Source organism: Dipodomys spectabilis, unplaced genomic scaffold, assembly GCF_019054845.1.
Source record: "Dipodomys spectabilis isolate Male_0828 unplaced genomic scaffold, ASM1905484v1 ptg000386l, whole genome shotgun sequence".
In the NCBI taxonomy this organism is placed as follows: domain Eukaryota; kingdom Metazoa; phylum Chordata; class Mammalia; order Rodentia; family Heteromyidae; genus Dipodomys; species Dipodomys spectabilis.
This window is the reverse complement of record NW_024871063.1, coordinates 2,476,215-2,491,341: the sequence shown is the minus strand read 5'-3', so window position 1 is coordinate 2,491,341 and position 15,127 is coordinate 2,476,215.

The following is a 15,127-nucleotide window of genomic DNA, read 5'->3' as shown; positions in this document are numbered from 1 at the left end:
GTGACTCAAGTACAAAACTTGACCCAACCTTCAGTGTTCGGCCAGACTTATCTGAAGCCACAGAACCTTCATTCCATCCACACCACATGCTCTACCCCACAAATCAATACCTTTGCCCATGCTGTACCTTGTGCCTGAGGCTCTCTGTCCTGTTCCACATCTTAGAACTCCTGTGGAATTTTGGCACTGATTATATCACCTCCTAGAGCAAGATTTTCCTCCCTTCTCCCTCTTTTTTTTTAAATATTGAGTTTCTGAGGTGGAAATTGTGCAGGCTGACTGTCAAATTCTCTATCTTGGTGTGTATGTGTGTGTGTGTGTGTGTGTGTGTGTGTGCGTGTGTGTGCGTGTGCCAGTCTTAGGGTTTGAATTCAGGGCCTGGATGCTATCCCTGATATTTTGTGCTCACGACTAGCACTCTACTACTTCAACCACAGCTGTACTTCTGGCTTTTTGGGAGTTTAATTGGAGAAAAGAGTATCATATAGACTTTCCGGCTTGTATTTGGGATCCTCAAATCTCAGCCTCATGAGTACCTAAGGTTAATGGGGTGAGGCAACAGCACCTGCCCTCTACCTGTTACCCATAACCTCGGCCCTCTTCTACGTCCCAGTAGAAAATGTCTTACCATGCTTACCTTTGTTTTGTTTTTTTTTTTTTTTGTTTTGTTTTTGGCCAGTCTTGGAGCTTTACCTCAGGTTCTGGGAATGTTCCTTAGCTTCTTTTGCTCAAGGTTAGCACTTTTATTGCTTAAGCCACAGTGTCACTTTTGGCTTTTTCTATTTCCGTGTTAGGGAGGAATCAAACTCAGGGCTTCATGTGTGCTAAGTAAGCACTCTACCAGTAAGCCACATTTGAAGCTGAAGGCTTACTTCTAACCGGAGTTATGATGGTGGGATTTATTGGATTACCCCTTTTGGCACAGAAATTGCTGCTTATTTTCTATCTTCCCAGGATTTGGGACCAGCCTGAGACTCGGCAATGAGGAATGATGAATGAGTGATGGCCAGCAGGCCCCAGAGACCTAGGCTCACATCCTACAGAGGGATATAGGATATGGAGCCACAACCTTCAACAATTCCTACAGCCTAAGAATTGTGGTTTCCCTTGATAAGTGCCAGGACATAATTCACCTGTTGTACACACCAGCCCAGGCAAATGCTTCCTGGCTTCAGTTCTTAAACTGCACTGAAGGATGTTTGTTCAAGCTGCCTGCTCAGACTTAGTACTCTCTGAGGGCTTGTTCCAGTTTGTCAAGGTTGGGGGACTGGGCATGGCAACCTGCTGAATGCCCATCATCCAGGCCATGTCCCTGAGCCCTTTGGCTCAAGGGTAGTGCTATGCAACTTGAGCCACAGGGTCACTCAGGGTTTTTTTTTGTTGTTATTTTCTTTTCATTTCCTGTGATCTCTTAAGAACTATGAATATCGCAGTCTTTCCTACCCAGCTGAATTCAAATTGTCATCTCAGCCCCCTGAGGGGCTAGGATTACAGGCAAGAGCCACTGACACCTGGCTTCCTTTTCTTCTTGTTGTTCTTTTTTATCGTGACAATCTGAATTTTTCACGCTGTCATACCAATGGTTTGCATTTGAAGTAAACTTCCCAGGCCTGGAATTCGAATGCTAGGATGGCCACCCACAAATAATGGGAGATCCTGAGTAACTCATTCCTATTCATGTGAATGCTAATGGAATATTATAAAAGTAATAATTAAATTTGCACTTAATTCATGACTTTATTTTTGAATGGCACACAAAAATTATTGAATTTATATCTTCCATTCTAGCACGATGGTATGATTACGGATATTGACTGATTTTTTTATTAATATTTTATAAGTATTAGATGATGATACTTCATTAAATGGATGCATAATTTAATAACACATTATTTGTAAAAATATATAATTCAATAGTATCCTCACATTCCCTCTGTCAGTATACTATATATATATATATATATATATATATATACACACATATATATATGCACACACACATATATATATATAGATAGATAGATAGATATCTATCTATATAGATATATAGATAGATAGATAGATAGATGGCACTATTGTGGCTTGATCACAAGTACTCAGATCTTCCGGGCTAAGACTGTGACCCCATTGGTGGACTGGGCATTGTAGGCTGTGAGTTGAAATCCCCGCATGGCCAATAATGTATTCATGGAGTAAGAAGCCAATTTTCACACATTTTTTCCTTCTCTGTGAAAGTCCTGGGTCTCAGTATACATGATATGATGTAATAAAATAAATGTTTTATGTGTAATTATACTAAATAAATAAGGGTAATAAAAGTCATATGGAATAAACCCATGTATGTAAATAGATCTCATATATTAGTATTATTTTTTCCAGTACTCGGACTTCAATTCAGGCCCTTGGAACTTTTCTGAAGTTCTTGTCTTCAAGGACGGTGATCTTCCCCTTCACCCACAGTGCCACAGAGTTACCCAGACCCTGATTTTAAATGCCAGGCCTGCCAGTAAAATGGTGCAAATTCCAAGCCAGGGCCTTATCATCATCATCATCATCATTATTATTATTATTGTTATCATTATAATTATTGTTATTTTTTTTTAGTCCAAGCACCAGGCTTGAACTCAAATCTTGGCATTTCTTCCAAAGTTGATCCTGGAATCCTAGGTCTTGAGTTCAGATCTCAGGGCTGGCAAAAAAAATAAAAAGGAAAAGGATAAAACTGAGAAGTTCAATCAGATGGTTTTACTTTTTTTTCCTTTGTATAGTACCATCCTGGGTCTAAATAACAATGCCTAGACAACGTACATGACCTTACATTGCTGATGTTTGGCGGGCTATTAAGGAAGCCAAGCCGAAATCAGCAACTTAGGCCTGAAGGTTGAATCCGGGGATTCCCACTAATGAATGTCTGGCAGGAGATTCTAAGAAACGCTTTCCAGGGCTGGGAAGGTGGCTCAGTGGTAGAGCACTTGCCTTGAATGCTAGAGGCCCTGGGTTCGATTCCTCAGCACCACATTAGCAAAAAGAAAAAAGCTGCAAGTGGCGCTGTGGCTCAAGTGGTAGAGCGCTAGCCTTGAGCTGAAGAGCTGAGAGACAGCGATAAGGCCCAGAGTTCAGGCCCCACAACCGGACCCCAAAAAAAACAAATTAAAAAAATTAAAATTAAAGAAGAAACGCTTTCCAATAGACATCTGTAAAAATAGAATGTTGTAAAAGTAACAATTACATTAGTAGTTAGTGTACGATTATATTATAAAATTATACACAACAATTATACTACATTGACTAATTTTCAATTAATGCATTATTATGCATTCAATCATGATACTTAAAAAGGAAGGAATAATTTAATTGTCAATATTTATATTCAATTTCATAATTTACAGACATCTCTCGTTAAATTTATCTACATCAATCTATCTATCTATCTGTCTGTCTATCTACCAATCTACACATTTATCTGTTTATACACTTGTCACTACTGAGGCTCAGTGGTAGAGTGCTCGTCTAGTAAGTACGAAGCCCTTGGTTCGATTCCTCACTACCATTTGCATAGAGAAATCCACAAGTTGTGCTGCAGCTCAAACATTCGAGCACTAGCTTTGAGCATAAAGGCTTAGGGACTGTGTCTAGATCCTTACTCAAGACCCAGGACTGGCACCAAACCAAAAAAAAAGGAAAAGATAGAATGATCTGACTGCAACTATATAAGGATAGGGCTGCAAATACCTCATCAGAGAGAAAGCTGGGGGTCTAGTGCTGACATTTACCATCTAACCTGAATTAGCCAGAGGTAAACCGCTGGAACCCAGTGCCAGGGACTAGATGCTGCTTGCTTGCTCACCCTGTCATCCAAGATACTCGGGAGCTGATATCTGACACTGGTGGGTTTAAAACCCAGCCCTAACAGGAAGTGTGCGAAACTCTGAGCTGTGGCTTAAAGTGGTAGAGTTCTAGGCTGATCAAAAGACCTTAGTACAGTACCCCCAACATTTCCGTGCAATCCCCGTGGCTGACTCCCCCCAAAAAAACCTCACCACTCTAAAATTTAAATTTGGATTGTATGTGGCGTGTTTCTGAAAGAATGGTGATACTGATGAAAGCACCCTAATTCTAATGACATTATGTGGGTTACAGTTATGTGATGAGTCTTTCATGAGTTGTTGTGTGCGGAGTCCTTCATGGGGTGCATTTTTTCATATGGTTCTTGTAAGAGGTCCACAGTAAGATTATTGTGCAGATGAGAAACTTGTGGCTCAGATATGTCCTCATGTCAGGGCCAAAATTATGTATGTACCTAACTCTAGTGAGTTGTCTCCTGCACACAATTGTTTTGGTTTTTGTTTCTTGATCATTAACCTTGAACTCAGGGCCTAGCTACTGACACTTACCAGTGGGGATCATGGGTAGCGCTCTACCACATGGAGCCAAGGACCCCCTTGCAACAGACTGTTACAGTCTAGGCATGTAGTAGCTGAGGTCTGTCATCCTGCCTACTCAGGAAGCTGAGATCTGACGATCTGGGTTCAAAACTATCCCAGACACAAAAGGTCCCATGAGACTATGATCTCCTATTCACCACTTAGATACTTGAAGTGGAAGCTAGTGGCTGCTGACTTGTGCCTGTCATCCTAGGTACTCAGGACACTGAGAGCTGAGGATCACGGTCCAAGGTCCAAAGCCAGCCTGGGCAGGAAATTGCGTGAGACGCTTCTCTCCAGTGACCCACCAAGAATCTCAAGGGGTGCTGTTGCTCAAGTGGTAGAGTGATTGGCTTCAGCTAAACAGCTCAAGGACAACACCTAGGACTAGACTTAAATACCTCCAACTTCCAACAAAAGAAAGAAAGAAATCTAAAGTAGAGTGCTGGGAATGTGTCTTAGGAGTACAGTGCTTTGCATGTATGAATCCTTGGGTTGGATTCCTTCGTACTACATCACTAGAAAAAAGCCTGGAATTGCTGTTTGCCTCAAGTGGTAGAGTGCTATCCTTGTACAGGAGAAACTCAGGTACAGTATTCAGGTCTTGAGTTGAAGCTCCAGGACAAGTATATGAACACACATACATGCACAAACACATACACACACAGATACCAGAAGTGAAGCTGTGACACCAAATGATAAAGAACTGAACTTCTGCTCTGAGCTCATGGTCAGTATCCAGGTCCTGTGTTCAACCCTGAAACACAGCTACCCAGGGCCCAACTAGGAGAGGTCAAAATTTCAAAATCTGTTGAGTTTCACCAGCCCTAGATGACAGGAAGCATAGTGATATTACATATGTGCTTTGATTTAGCAAGCTTTTGGAAACCCAGGGAGGCATCATTGCCAACAATGAATCATTTCATTAGGTTCCGCTCCCTAGTTGTCTGCCAGAACGACCCTTGAATTAATTGTAGCAGGTTATTTCAACACTGGAACATAGTCTAATAAAGACAGGATAAGTGCAGGGAACTTGGCCACGGGAGCTGCACAAATGAAGTCTTCCTGTCACAACAGAGCTCTCGACAGAGAGATAGCTTAAGGTACATAGAGGCCTTTTTTTCCTGGCCTTCAGAGCCTACCCAAACTCCTCACTAATTGGCCTAGAAGGAGTTTTTTTTTTATCACTCAGCTGTACAGGAGTGAGGCCTGTTCCAACAATGAGGAAGACTTCTTCCAGCAGTCCCCGATGTGGAGAAAACCTCAGGCTACAATGGGAACAGTGAGAGGAGCCCCGGAACATGCACGGTCTTGAAAATTCTCTCTGTTCTATGAAATCATTCTATTCAAAGCAAATTGCCTAGCTGGATACCTTTCATCATAGGAACTCTAGACCTTCATCAGTAGAAATACATGCATACAATCATGGGGAGACATGTTGTTACTGGCTTTTTTTTTAATTAGCTGGTCCGGGGATTTTACTATGAGACTAGGCAATGTTCCTGAGCTACTTTTGCTCAAGGGTAGCGCTCTGCCCTTGAGTCAGAGCTCCGTTCATGGGAATTTTTTATTCCTCTAATCCCTCAGAAATAAACGTGTGGTGGAATTTCCTGTCCTGGCTGAATTCAAACTGGCATTCTCTACCTCTCAGCCTCCTGAAGAGCTAGGATTACAGGTAGGATCCACAGACACTTGGCTTTCTTTTCTTCTCATTCTTTTCTTTCATCCTGACAATTTGAAATCTTCACAGTGCAATTCCAATGGTTTGCATTTCGAAGTAAAATACCCAGGTCTGGAATTGAAGTGCCAGTACCGCCATCTACAAATGGAGGGAGATCTTGAGAAAATCATTCCTATCCGTGGGAATGCCTAATGGAATGTTATAAAAGTAACAATTAAATTTGCAGTTAGTTCATGATTCTCTTATAGAATGCCACACAAAAAGTATTGGATAATGTCTTCCATTCTAGCACCATGATATGATTCTCCCAATTAAGGAATACTGACTACTTTTACATTAATGCTTTAGTAAGTATTCAACCATGATACATCATTTCATTAAAAGGAGGCATAATTTAATAACTAATAATTCATAATATATATAATTTAATATCCTCACATTCTCTCTATATACATAACAAACTACACATCTGTCTATCTATCTATCTATCTATCTATCTATCTATCTATCTATCTATCTATCTATCTATCTATCTATCTATCTATCTATCTATCTACCTATCTATCTATCTGTCTGTCTGTCTGTCTGTCTGTCTGTCTCTCTGTCTGTCTGTCTGTCTGTCTGTCTATCAATCTATCTATCTGTCTATCCGCCACTACTATTGCTTGATCACAGGTCCTCAGAAGTGGCTTGCAGTTCAGTTTGCCAAAGGCTTTTTTTTTTACAACTGACCCATTCATGATTTGTGCATTGTGGGCTGTGATTTCAAATCCCAGCATGGCCAAAAGTTTATATGTAGAGTCAGAAGACAATTTTGACCCATTTTTTTCCTTCTCTGTGAAAGTCCTGGGTCTCTGTGTGATGTATAATCTATATGGAAATAAGTCAATGTCATAAGATGTAATAAATGAAATAAATGTTATATATGTAATACTACTAAATAAAATCAATAAAAAATAAATAAAGGATTTTTTATAGTGCTGGGGCTTGAATTCAGGCCCTGGAAACCGGTCTGAAATTCTTGTCTTCAACGATGGTGGTTTTCCCCTCCCCCACAGTGTCAGAGAGTTAATCAGACCCTGAGTTGAAATCTCAGGCCTGTCAGAAAAATGGTTCAAATTCCAAGCCACGGTCTTAAATTTTTTTGACCAGGAACATGCACTGTCTTGAAAGCACTCTCTGTGCTATGACATCATTCAATTCAAAGCAAATTTACTGGGTGCTATTCTTCATAACGACTATGATGTTCACTGATAGAAATACATGCATATATACACATACACATGCAGTTACTGGCTCCTTTTTTTTAGTGCAGATCCTGAGGCTTGAACTATGAGCCTAGAAATTGTCTGTGAGCTCCATTTACACAAGGAAGCACTTTATTGTGCCTTAATCCATGATACTTCATTAAATAGAGGCATAATACAATATCTAATAATTATTAGTAATATATTACATGTAATTTAATAATATATAGACATCTCACATTCTATAATATTTTTATATTTAAATGTACACTGGAATATACATATACATCTCTCTCTTTCTCTCACTATATATATTTATTTACATATATTTGCAGCAAATTGCACATCTATCTATTTATATATTGGCCAATCCTGGGGCTAGAACTCAGGTCCTGGGAACTGCCTGGCATTGAATTTGTTTGAGGCTACTGTGCTTAAACTACCCCTTGAGGAATTAGACATTCCAGGCCCTGAGTTCAAATCCCAGGAGTGCCGAAGTCAATAGGGGAGTAAGAAGCCAATGTTGACCTGGTTTCCTTTCTGTGGAAATATTGTGCCCTAGATACAATATGTAATATCTATGCAAATACATGTATATGATATATATTATACATGTATATAAATATTATTTTTTTGCCATTTCTAGGGCTGGAATTCACACACTGGGAAATGTTCCGGATTTTTCTTTCCTCTAGGAGGTTAGCTTTCACTTCACCCAGAGCACAATACTGTTACCCAGCCCCTGAGTTCAAATTCCAAGTATGACAGATAAAATGGCTCAAACTCCTAGCCAGGACCTTAACTTTTTTGGGAGGGCAGGCACGGGGCTTGAACTCAGGTCGCCACAACTCTGCCTTAGCCTTTATTACCCTAGGCTGGGGTACAGCTTTTACACCCACAGATGATCCAGGGTTCCTACAACCCGAGTTCAACTCCCAGCTCTGGCAAAAAGATAAACCAACCAAGATGGAGGAGGAAAAACCAGGAAGTTTTAGACAACAGTTTTACCGTTGTTTCCTTTGCACTGTGACCATCCTGACTCTCAGTGACTCAGCTTGAAAATTGTACATGTCCTTGCATGGCCGAAGTCTGGTGGACTGTCAGTGAAGCCTGAGCCCAACGAAGACACCTAGGCCATGAGATTGATCCTGGGACTTTCACCTACACGTTCCTGTTTATAGGAACAATAATAGAATCTTTGTAATGTACCAATTGAACTACTAATTAGCTAGTCATTGTAGTATAAGATTGTACGCAATAAATATAGGTCATTGATTAATTTAATTAATACTTTATTAAGTCTCCCACCGTGATTAATTAATGGAGGCATAATTTTAGACCAAATAATTCATAGTAATAGAATATATAAAAATAAGATATAGGTCATCATTCTTTATACAGAGTTATACACTAGAATCTACATAAATGTCTATTTGTCTCTCTATATAACTTTAATTATAGATTCATATACATATGTAAATGCACACACACGCTGCAATCTACACATCTATCTGTTTATATATTGGCCACTCCTAGGGCTTCATCTCAGGTCCTCAAATTTGCCCAACAACTTCACTTGCGTCAGAGTGGTGTGCTAACATTGACCCATTCAGGAAGTGGGCCTTCTAGGCCCAGAGTTCAAATCACAGAACTGTCAAAAACTTAATCCTGGTGGAAGAAGACAATTGACCCACTAGTTTTCCTTATAAGTGAATGTCCTGGGTCTCAGGAATGATGTATAATACATAGGCAAATCTATGTTCTGTGTAATAGGATGTAAAAAATATCATACTTGTAATCATACTCTCTAAAATATATAATGAATAAATAAAAAACAAAATAAAATGAATAACTACACTAACTGCATTATGCAGTAAACATGTGTATTTAAATATAAATCTTGTATGTAAAATGTATACAAATATTATTTTTACGAATGCTAGGAACAAGCCTGTCTTTCTTGTCTTCCAGCACTGTGAGCTTTCCCTTCCCACACAGGAATGCAGATTTACCCAGACCCTGAGTTCAAATCCCAGGCCTGGCAGAAAAAAATGGCATGAATATAATGCCAAGTAGCCTAATAATTGTTTAAATATTTTAATGTATATGTACGTATGCATGTATGTGTTATGTATTTTTATTTTGTCAAGCACAGGGCTTGAACTCAGGGCATAGCAACTCTGCCTCAGCTTTCATCACTCTAGGCTGGGTTGCAGCCACTGGAACCACAGGCGAACCTAGGTTCCTGGGCCTCATAGGCTGACAGGAAAAATAAATAAATAAAACGACACAGAAAAAAAACAAAACCAGTAACTTGCAGATGGCTGCCGGTTTTACATTTGTTTTCTTTTCAAGGTGACCATCTTGGGTCTAAATGACAGGGCAGAAAAATGTTGGTAACCTGGCATTGCGGAAGGCTGTCGTTCTTCCAGAGAAGCCATGGGCCAACAGGACAACATAGGCCCTGTGTTCGAAGCCAGGTCCTGACCCCTACCAATGGAGGGAGATCCTAATTGTCTCGTTCCTATTCATAGGAATACTGATGGAAAGTTATGAATGTCAAGGTTGAATTACTTGTGCCTGAATGATACTAGCATAACATTAGAGAGTGATTTTAGGAGGCCGATGGATTTTAATGAATATTTTTGACACATTAAAAGAAAACTATTAATTACATGGACACAATAGTTTCAGGACAGTGGTTGATATAAAGAATAATTCATTAAGGATGAAAACAGTAATATTAATTACATGGAGGCATAATAAATACCCAAGAATAGGTAGGAATGTAGCCTATATAACTAAACAATGTATAGACATCTCTGGCACTCTATAAAGATCTATATTTATTTGTATACTACAATCTGAATGTCCATCTGTTCTTGTTTTGTCAATCCCTGGGGCTAAATCTCAGGTGCTCGGAACTGCTTGTCAGCTCCATATACCACAGGCTGGCATGTTGACACTCACCCATTCATGAATTGGGCCTTGTAGGCTGTGAGTTCAGATGCCAGCACTAACAAAAATTGAATCATGCAATAAGACACAGGGTGACACATGTTTTCTTTTTCTGTGGAAGTCCTGGGTGTCAGGTGTGAAGTTTCATACATAGGCAATTCTATAACCTATGTAATAAATGTAGTAAATATTCCATGTGTTATAGCAGTCAATATAATAAATGCTAAATGAATAAAAAAATAAAATGAATAACTACACTAAACACAATTTGGAGTCAATATACGGGGCTCAATCTCAGGGCCTGGGCACTGCCTGGCAGCTGAATTGGCTAGTGGCTGCTGTGCTGGCAGTCACCCATTCATGAACTGAGCCTTCTTTGCCCTGAGTTTAGATCCCAGCACTCCCAAAAATGTAATCTTGGAGTGAGAAACCGAGCATGACACATGTTTTCCTTTTCTGTGAAAATGCTCATTGTCAGGTAGGATGTATAATTTGGATGCAAATCTATATACTACGTAATAGGATGTAATAAAGGTAAAAAGCATCATAGGTAGAAGAATTACCACTACAGTAAATGATAAACAGATTGAATTAGTAATGAATCATTCTAGGATAAAATTAGATGCAATAAGTGTAGGATGTGCACTAAGTTTAATTAATATTTTATTAAGCATTAACAGAATAAAAATTACATGGAGACATAACTAATAATTGGGAGTAACACATGATGCATAATTTAACAATATATAGACATTGGTCTCATTCTATGAAATATCTAATTATATGTACGGCTATATGTACATACATGATAAACAATTATGGGATATTGAGTAATTATTAATTAATGCTTTATTAATTGTTAACTGGGACACATCATTAAATGGAGACATAATTTGATACCTAAGAATTGGTAGCAATATTATGTATACTTTAATAATATGCAGAAATCTCTTTTTGTGTACAAAATATTTATATACAGCAATCGTTATCTATTTACATCTCGTTTACTCCTGAGGCTCGGTGGTTGAGTGTTCTCATAGTAAGCACGAAGCCCTGGGTTCTTTTCCTCAGTACCACAAAACAGAAAACTCAGAAGTTCTGCTGTCTTTCAATCAATGAAGTGCTAGCCTTGAGCACAAACGTTTAGTGACAGTGTCTAAGCTCTTACTCAAGCCCTAGGTCTGATGCCAAAAAAGGTAGGACATTCTAACTGCACTTATAGAAGGACAGAACTTCAAATACCTCATTAGAGATCAAGCTAGGAGTCTGATGCTGACAGCTGCCACCTAACCTGACTTAGCCATATGTAAACCACTGCAACCCAGCTCCACGGGTTACCCATGTCATTCTGGCTTATGCCCGTCATCCTAGCTGCTCAGGGGCTTTAAAACCCAGTCCTGGCAGGAAGTCTGAGAGACACCCCAAAATGTGGCTCCAAGTGGTAGAGCTTTGAGTTCAAGCCACGTGGCTAACACCCCTTCCCCAGAAAAACACCCCACTAAACCATTAGATTTGAACTTGTATGGTTTGTAAATTTTCCTCAAAGAATGGTGATACTGATGAAAGCACCCTAATTCTAATGACAGCTTGTGGAATGGAGCTATGTGCTGAGTCCTCCTTAGGGTGCTCAGTTCTGAGTCATACACAGGGTGCTATGTGCTGAGTCTTTCACAGGATGCAGTGTGCTGAGTCCTGCATTGGGTGCTGGGTGCTGAATCATTCATAGGATGTTGTGTGCTGAGTGATGCAAAGAGTGCCATGTGCTATGTCCTTAACCGGGTGCATTCTTACATCTTGTCTATGTAAGAGCTCCACAACTTAGATGATTATACAAACAAGAATATTGAGGCTCAGATAGGTCCCCATGTCAGGGACAAAATTATGTATTACTGAAGACTCGTGAGTTGTCTACAGCAGACAATGGTTTGGTTTGGTTTTTTCTTGGTCATGAACCTTGAACTCGGGGCTGAGGCACTGACCCTTACCTCTTGGGCTCATGGCTAGCACGCCACCACGTGGAGCCATGGACCCCCTTGCAGCAGAGGCCATGGCCAACGGGTCAATAGCTGAAGTCTGTCATCCTGCCTTCTCGGGAAGCTAAGTTCTAAAAATCTGGACTCCAAACTATCTCAGTCACAAAAGGTACCATGAGACTATTATCTCCAATTCACTACTAAGAACCTGAAGGTGAAGCTGGGTGCTTGAGCTTATTTCAGTTATCCTACCTACTCAGCAGGATGAGATCTGAGGATCATGGGTCAAAGCTAGCCTGGGCAGGAAAGGCCATGAGAAACTTAGCTCCAATGAACCACCAGAAAACTGGAAGTAGCTCTGTGGCTCAAGTGGTAGAGCACAAGACTTGAGCTGAAGAGGTCAGGGACAGCACCCATGCCAAGACGTAAACTCCTGCCACTGACAACAACAACAATAAAAAAAGACAGAAATAAACTAACAAAGCTGAAGTAGAGGGCTGGGAATGTACCTTAGTGGTAGAATGCTTTGCATATATGAAATCTTGGGCTTCACTTCTCAGGACCACATCACTAGGACAATGCCTAAAGTGGCTCTGTGGCTCAAGTGGGAGAGGGATATCATTCTACAAGAGAAAGTAGGTACAGTGCTTAGGTCTTGAGGTCAAGCTTGAGGATTCATGTATATGTGTGCATGCACACACACACCCATGCACACACACACGTGGTGTGCACAAACAAACACACACACACACATACACTCACAGAGCAGAAGTGATGTTGTTACACAAAATGGTAAAGCACTGGGCTTCTGCACTGAGCTCATGGTCAGCACCCAGGCCCTGTGTTCAACCCCAAAACCTAGCCACCCTGGGCCCAACTAGGAGAAGTCAATGGTTTCAAAACCTGATGAGCTTCACTAGTCCTAGATGACAGGAAGCTTTGTGATATCCAATATGTGCTTGGATTTCCCAAGCTTCTGGAAACATAGGAGAGGCACCATAGGCCCAAAATTGCCTGCAATGAATCATTTCATTATGTTCAGTGCCCTAGTAGTCTGCCTGAAGGACTCCTGAATTATATTGAGCTCTGTAACTGAACAACAGAATATAGTCTCACAAAGGCAGGATAAGTGCACAGAACTTGGCCTGCCATGGGAGGTGGCACAAATGAAGGTCTCCTGTTGAAACAGAGCATTGGGGAGAGAGTTAGCTAAGGGTACAAAGAGGCCTTTTTCTCCTGACCTTCAGAGCCTGCCCACACATCCTCACTAACTGGCCCAGATGGAGTTGTTTGTTACCCAACTCTACAGGAGTGAGGGCTTTTGTGTGCCTGTCCAGGCAATGAGAGAGACGTCCTCCAGCAGGCCTGTGATGCAGAGAAAACCTCATGTTACACTGTGAACAGTGAGGGGAGTCGCGGAACATGCACTATCTTGAAAGAAGTCTCTCTATTATGAACTCATTGTACTGAATACAAATTTCCTACGTTGGTGCCATTCATCATAGCTACTCGGGAATTTCACCTATAAGAATACAATACATAGACAAAGACATGGAAGTACAGACTCTTTTTGATGGTGCAGGTGCTGGGGTGGAAATATGAGCCTATGCATGGTCCCTGAGCTCCTTTTGCTCAAAGGTACTGCATTAAGCTTGAGTCACAACCCCACTTCTGGGTATTTCTGTGATGTCTTAGAAATAACTGTGTCATGGACTTTCCTACAATGGCTGGATTCAAACTAAGTTTCTCTACATCTCAGCCTCCTGAGGACCTGGGTTTACAGACAGCAGCCACTGGCACCTTATTTCTTTGCTTCTTCATTTTTTAATGTGGACAATCAGACTTTTTAACAGGGACATTCCCAAGGATTTAATTTATAAGTAAACTACCCAATGTTCTTTATAGCTGCTTTCCTTGAGAATGATTTTCTCTCCTCATCTTCCCCTCTGGTCACAGTTTTAGGCCAAAAGTGAGAAATGAGTGTCACAGGATTTGGGAGCAAATATCCACAGTACATGCCAGTTATGTCACTTTGCATTGAGCTGCTGTGAATTTACTGTCTCAGGATATGAGGACCGAAAGCTGGAGCGATCCTCATACAGTCTGCACTGCTCCTTTTGCTATAAAATGATCTAATAATTATGAGTGTTTTGTGTCTCCAACATTAAGTGTCTAGAACACACTAATAGCATCTTCATGTGTAGGGTTAAAGTTTTGAGGCAGTGACCGCTTGTTGCTTGTTTCTAACAGAGCAACACGTGGTTGTAATCCAAACACTTGGTTGGTTGTGTGCCGTTATAAAGCCTGAAAGCTTTAGCTCTGGGTTCTCCTCCTAGGCTCCACTGTGTTGGAGTGTAGGATGAGATCTGAGCTTCAGCCCGTTTAAATAAAACCTTAAAACAGCTGTAAAGTCTGACTCTCGATGGTCTTCTGGGTGGGGATCCTGCGACCTGGGTATAACATATTAGTGGGGGCTCATCCGGGATCCCCCCAAAGACCCCCGAGATCTCAGACTCCAAATGTAGAACAGAGCTGTCATTGTTAATTTGTCTTGTCCTATCATTTGTCTGTTTTACTTTCATTTTCCTTTGTGAGGATGGCCACTCTGATTCATAAAGGGTTGTTGAAGCAGACACGCTTGCACCACAACCCTGGAGGAACTGGGAGACGTCCAAGATCCTCTTGTGGGGTGGGGGTTCTTGGAACCCCGCCATGTGAATTGGGAGGTGGGGATCGATTCAGTGTTGGGCCGGAACTGACCAAGAGTGCTTCCTAACAGAGGCCCAACTCCCCCACTGTGGCTCTGCTCCTTCTGCTGTGTGGCCTGGGTGTGGAACCACACCA